Genomic DNA, 6,438 nt, shown 5'->3' with positions numbered 1-6,438 from the left:
GTACGTATGTTGGGCAATTATTTATTCTTATACCTTTATCCCTAGCAAATTTATAAATTCGATTATTTAAATATTCTTTACCATTATCGCATCTTAATATTTTTAACCTCTTGCCCGTTAAATTTTCGGCTTCATTTACGAACTGTACGAAAGAATCAAAGACCTCATCTTTTGATTTTATACAATAGATCCTAGCTATTTTACTATAATCATCGATAAATGAAATGAAATATTTTTCTCCATTGAATCCGGTAGTCTTAAAGGGACCACATACGTCCGTATGAATAATTTCCATTATTTCCCTAGCCTTAGTTCGATTATTTTTGAAAGGTAAGTTATGCATTTTGCTTTCTATACACACCCTACATTTCAAAAGTTCCTTTTCAAATTCATTCGGTATGCCAGTCACTAGCTGCTCTTTACCCAAAATCTCTAAATATTTAAAATTTACGTGTCCTAGCATCCTATGCCATCTTTCCTTTTTACTCATACCACTACGTTCGGCGCTGTTTACTAAGTGCTTCTTCCCTTTCAATATACTTTTTATTCTATATGTCCCATTCTCTTTGAACGCTACAGCTGTAAGTATATTATCCTCATCTATTACTTTCGCAATATTTCGTTTGGAAATAACCGTATTCTTATTGTCTGTTAGTTTACCTAAACTAATCAAATTTGCGGACATTTCTTTCGCGTAAAATACTTTCCTCATATTTATTTTATTTTGTTTTCCGAATGCTTCAAAATAACTTATAACATTCCCAACTTTTGTCGCTTTTATCGGTCTATTATCGCCTAAATATATATTTACCGGTTCTTTTAGGTCGATAGATTTATCGAAATAATTTATATTATTAATTATGTGATCGGTACAACCGCTATCTAATAGCCACACTATTTCGTTCTTACTTATTTCATTCGTCTCACTGCTGTTTGCTGCGTGCGCCGTTGCTGTCCATATGCCTGCTCTTGAGTTTCCATGCTCGCCCGTGCCGGTTCTTGATTGACGATGAAAGTTTCCACGTCCTCTGCTCGTATTGCCTTTGTTCTCTCTTCCTCTGTTTCGACCACGTGTTGGCCCATGCCAATAGCCGTTACTGCTTCCCGCTTGGACGCCATTTTGACACTCTCTCGCAAAGTGTCCTAATCTTCCACATCTGAAGCATCCTTCCTTTTTTGCAGAAAAGGCGTTGGTTTGCCTTTCTCCTCGATTGGATTTATTTTTCTTCTCTGCTATTTCTATTTTATTTTTCACATACGCTACCGTTTGATTCTCTTCTTTCAATGCGTCTATTATGTCCGCTATGTAGCTGTATTCTTCGGGTAACGTATTCAGCATGTAATTCAGCTTTTCCCTCTCACTTACTTGTGCGCCCGCACTTTTTAATTCATTTATTAATTTTTCGAAATCGTTAAAGAATGATGCTGAATCAGTGTAGTTCTCCAGTCTTATGTTTTCCAATCTCCTTCTGCATACGATCTGCAGTGCCGTCGACTCTTTCAAGTACATTTCATCGAACCTTTTTATTATATCATACGCCGTTTTTCCTTCCCTAACATACTCCAATTGTCTGTTCGATATTGCACTATAAATTATATTTATCGCCTTCAAATCCTTTTTGTCCCAGTCTTCGTCGTCTCTTTCGTTCTTCATTCTAGTTGTAACAACCTCGCATTCCTTATATTTGAGAAACATCGTGATTCTTTGCTTCCACATTCCATAATCCTCACCATCGAATATAGGTATCATGATTTCCGATCTCTCCATTTTAATTGATTCTTCTTTTTTTTTTCTTTTCTTACTCAAGCGTTCCTACGTGCTCGAAGTATATTTTGTTCCTCTGAAAGTTTTTTTTTCTTTACTGAAAATTCACTCGCAAGATCGTAACCACGCACTAAATATCTTGCAAAACTAGTAACCACGCTCTGCTACCATGTTAAGGAAATTCGAGGATTTGGGAATACAAATAATTGACTATATTTCCCACGCAACAGTTATACATCTATATTACACTCTGAAGAACGTCTTGCACGCACGCTTGTCGCCAACCGACTATCCTAGATTCTTCTAACATCTGGCAACAGTCTTTTGTCTCCACTAAGACCTTGACGCCCTCTGGCCCTTACACACACACTCTCATGTACAGTGTAAATGTATCACTTCCCTAACAGTAAAATGTTACAACTGTAATGGAAACCACCCAGCCAGCTATAAAGGATGCGAAATCAGAAAACAATCACAACGTAAACAGTTTCCACCACTTGGCAATAGATCAATCAATAACTACCAACCACAACAAAGTATAACGGATAATTAAGCAACATTGAAAGCACAAAATGAACCAAAAGCTATAAACGGAAACACCGATCCCCAAGGAAACCGCAGCTACGCGCAAGTAACCCAAAACATTAGACAAACAACGCCCACAAACAAACAGAATCAAAGCAACAACACCGAAGACGATACAGAAATCAAAGAAATGCTCAAACAATCCATTAAAGGTACAGAGATATTAAGAAAAATGGTAAGTGAGAGAAACACAATACTAAGGCAACAAGTACAACAAACAACAGTCATGTTACTACTCACAAACTTGCTAAGTAAAAAATAAAAATGGACATGCTTGAAATAGCAGCATGGAACTCTAACGGACTATAACAAAGGGCCCTAGAAACTAAAACATTCCTGTATAATAATAATATCGACATACTACTCGTATCGGAAACACACTTCACTATAAAAAGTTAGATAAAAATACCGTACTACACAATATATGATACCAAGCATCCCTCAGGAAAATCACACGGAGGGACCGCAGTAATAATAAGAAACGACATTAAACACCACTAACACAGCCAAGCTAGTAAGGAATATATACAAGCAACCACTGTTACTGTACAAACTAGCAGCAACCATTTACAGTTGTCAGCAGTATATGTACCACCGCGACACAAAATGACATCACAAACGTGGGAAGAGTACTTTCAACACTTAGGTGACAAGTATATCGCAACGGGAGACTACAATGCAAACCACACGCTATGGGGATCAAGAATTACCACACCTCGAGGTAGAATCCTGGAAAAATACATTAACAACAACCTCAATATATTATCCACAGGAAGACATACTGGCCGACAGACCTGAGCAAAATACCTGGCCTACTCGATTTTGCAGTTACAAAGGGACTAAACGCAAATAAACTAAAAATAACACCCAGCCTCATTGCATACAGCCCAATTGCTTACAGAAACAAATTAATACTTTATAGCAATCCAGGGACACTATGCAACAGAACAACCAAATGGCAAATTTTTAAAGAAATAATCGAGAGCAAAACCAGTTGCAGCATCCTATTGGAAACACCCGAACACGTCGAACAGGCAGTAACACCATTGACAGAAACTATCCAAGAAGCATCATGGACAACCACTATACCTGAACCAACCAACAGACAAACAAAAATAATTCCATCAGACATACTTGAAAAAATTAGAGAAAAAGGAAAAGCGAAAGCAAAATGGCAAAAACATAGAACATGAGAAAACAAAAAACACCTAAACAAACTTGCAAAGGAAATAAAAAACAAAATAAAAGTGCACAACAATAACGAATTCACAAAATTCATAGAGTCACTCTCTGCTCACGAGAACTCCAACTACTCCCTATGGAAAGCCACGAAAAAAGAAGAAACCAATAAAACTAGTCACAGCAATCAGGACGGCAGACAACACATGGCCAAGAAGCAACGAAGAGCAAGCTGAAGAATTTTCCAACCACCTTTGAAAAATATTTATACCACATAATATCAACAACAGCAACCCCAAATGTCATACGGACGAGGATGCGTTTACCACTAGTACCTCAACTGACAACCACTATACCATACCTAAAACAACAGCACAAGAAATTAGAAACATAATCGAGAAAACAAAAAACAATAAAACACCACGAATCGACCTAATCAATGGTAAAATCTTGAAAAACCTTCCGCCAAAAGCGATAACACTAATGACAATAATATTCAATGCAATACTAAGAATCCAATACTTTCCTAAACTGTGGAAACTAGCACAGGACATAATGTTACCTAAACCAGGCAAAGAACCACACCAAACTGCATCTTACAGACCAATATCACTACTTCCTGTGTTTTCCAAAATACTAGAGGAAATAATATGCAACCGCATAAAACCAATAATATAGAAGGAAAAATTAATACCAGATCACCAATTTCGATTCAGAAACATACACTCCACTATAGAGCACATGCACAGGCTCATTAAAGAAATAATACTAGCATTAGAAAACAAACAATACTGTACAGCCCTCTCTATGGACATAGATAAAGCATTTGACAAAATAAACCACGAAAGCCTACTACAAACAATCAGGAAACAATTTCCGGAGCAAATATACCAATTAATAAAATCTTACTTAAGCAGCAGAACCTTCGTAATAAAAATCAAGGACACATACTCTGAAGTTAAAGACGTCAAGGCAGGGGTTCCGCGAGGAAGCGTCTTAGGATCAATACTATACACAAAACATACCAACAACTACCAATAGCAAAATACTGACACTCACGGACGACACAGCTGCACTAGTCAGGCACACTAACCCAGAAATAGCAGTCAAATTACTACAAGAACATATCACAAAAATAGAAAAGTGGCTGCAAGATAAACAAATAAAAGCAAACCCCGATAAATGCAACCATATTACACTCACACTGCGAAAACAGACACCATCAAACATCCTACTGAACGGCACGCACATACCGCAAACAAGGCAAGTCAAATATCTAGGACTAGACCACCTAGAAACACAACTCACATGGAAACAGCATACTAAATCAATAATAGACAAAATACAGACAACAAGGAGACAAATGCATTGGCTAACAAGTCGAAAATCCAAATTAAGCATAGAAAATAAATTAAAAATATACAAAACGATCATAAATCCAATCTGGACGTACGGAATACCACTATGGGGGGCAGCGGCAATGAGCCATATAAACAAAATAGAGACAGTACAAGCTAAAATTCTTAGAACAATAGTAAACGCCCCATGGTACGTTAGAAACGAAGGCATACGGAAGGACCTGAGAATACCAATGGTCAAAGAGAAAATTAGCAGACACGCAGAAAAATACAAAGAAAGAATAGGAACACAGCCAAACTGGCTAGCTGCGGAAACGATCAACACCTCAAACATGGATAGAAGGCTGAAAGGGAAATACCCAGCAGACCTCACAAAGGACACAACCAAACAAACACGAAGATGGTATCCCACTGGGGGTAGCTACCCACATAATAATCTAACAGCTAAAAAATTCTACCAAATGTCCAAACTGGACAAATTGTGAATCTAATCTATAAAATAAAAAAAAACCTGTGATCTGAGTTTAGATCTCAGTTTAGAGTGATACATCTCCTAAAAGGATTAAGAGATTTTTTAACAAATTCCCAAAATAACAGTGAATTTTAGAACAAAGATAATGGAAATACATAAACATCTTGTTAATAACGACGTGGGTATACTGATAGGAACTAATATCTGCAGAATATATGAATGTCTTAAACATAACGTAATGCTAAAAAACGTTCTCTTTGTCCAACGACCTCTTGATTCCTATACAACCTCTCCTGGTTATCTTGCGCACGCGTAACATTCACGTACCGTTACATGCATTGCCATTCCATACTTTTCGTATCCTTTTTATACTGTTACTTGAATATAGAATTATATAAAAAATACAAGAGCACAAAGATATAGAAAATATAAAAATATAAAAACAAAAGATTACAAAACTGTCAAAATTACAGAAAATCAGATTAAACATTAGTACCTATATTCTACATTCTTTTTGTATTACATATACATTTTTTACATTATAAATGTCGGGTTTACATTAGAATTAGGGTTAGGGGCGTGAAACGAATCTTCATTTGGATTACACATTGTCGTTGTGCAATAGGGAAGACATTGACTAGTGCAACTGCGATTATTATAGAATCGGACAAGTAACCGTGGTAATTAGATACTCGAGAAACTAATGACAATGATCCTAAGTGCAATAACGAATCCGCGGTCAACGGAATAGTGGATGTACGGGCTCACAAAATCTAAGTCGGACGCGTAATATTCACTGGTCGTAAAGGGTTACTCCTTTCATCAGTGAGATCGCGAGCGAGAATGCCTTTCCCGTCCCGATGATGCCACAGAGGAAAACTATAATGGGGTGTGTCTAAGGACACGAGATCATCGGATTCGTCGAGAAAAGCCTTCGTCCAGAAAGTAAGGGAAATTGGCGTTGCTGCTAATTGGTCAATCTCCATATCGGTGGTTAGAAAAAGATGCTAGCCGCCCTCGAGGAAAAGTTGCTAGTGGGAGACGCCGCTCGTTGAAAAATAGGTCTCCCCTATTTTCCC

Source organism: Bombus huntii, unplaced genomic scaffold (genome assembly GCF_024542735.1).
Source record: "Bombus huntii isolate Logan2020A unplaced genomic scaffold, iyBomHunt1.1 ctg00000089.1, whole genome shotgun sequence".
Lineage (NCBI taxonomy): Eukaryota > Metazoa > Arthropoda > Insecta > Hymenoptera > Apidae > Bombus > Bombus huntii.
The sequence above is the reverse complement of the archived record's forward strand: the minus strand, read 5'-3'. Positions refer to the sequence as shown.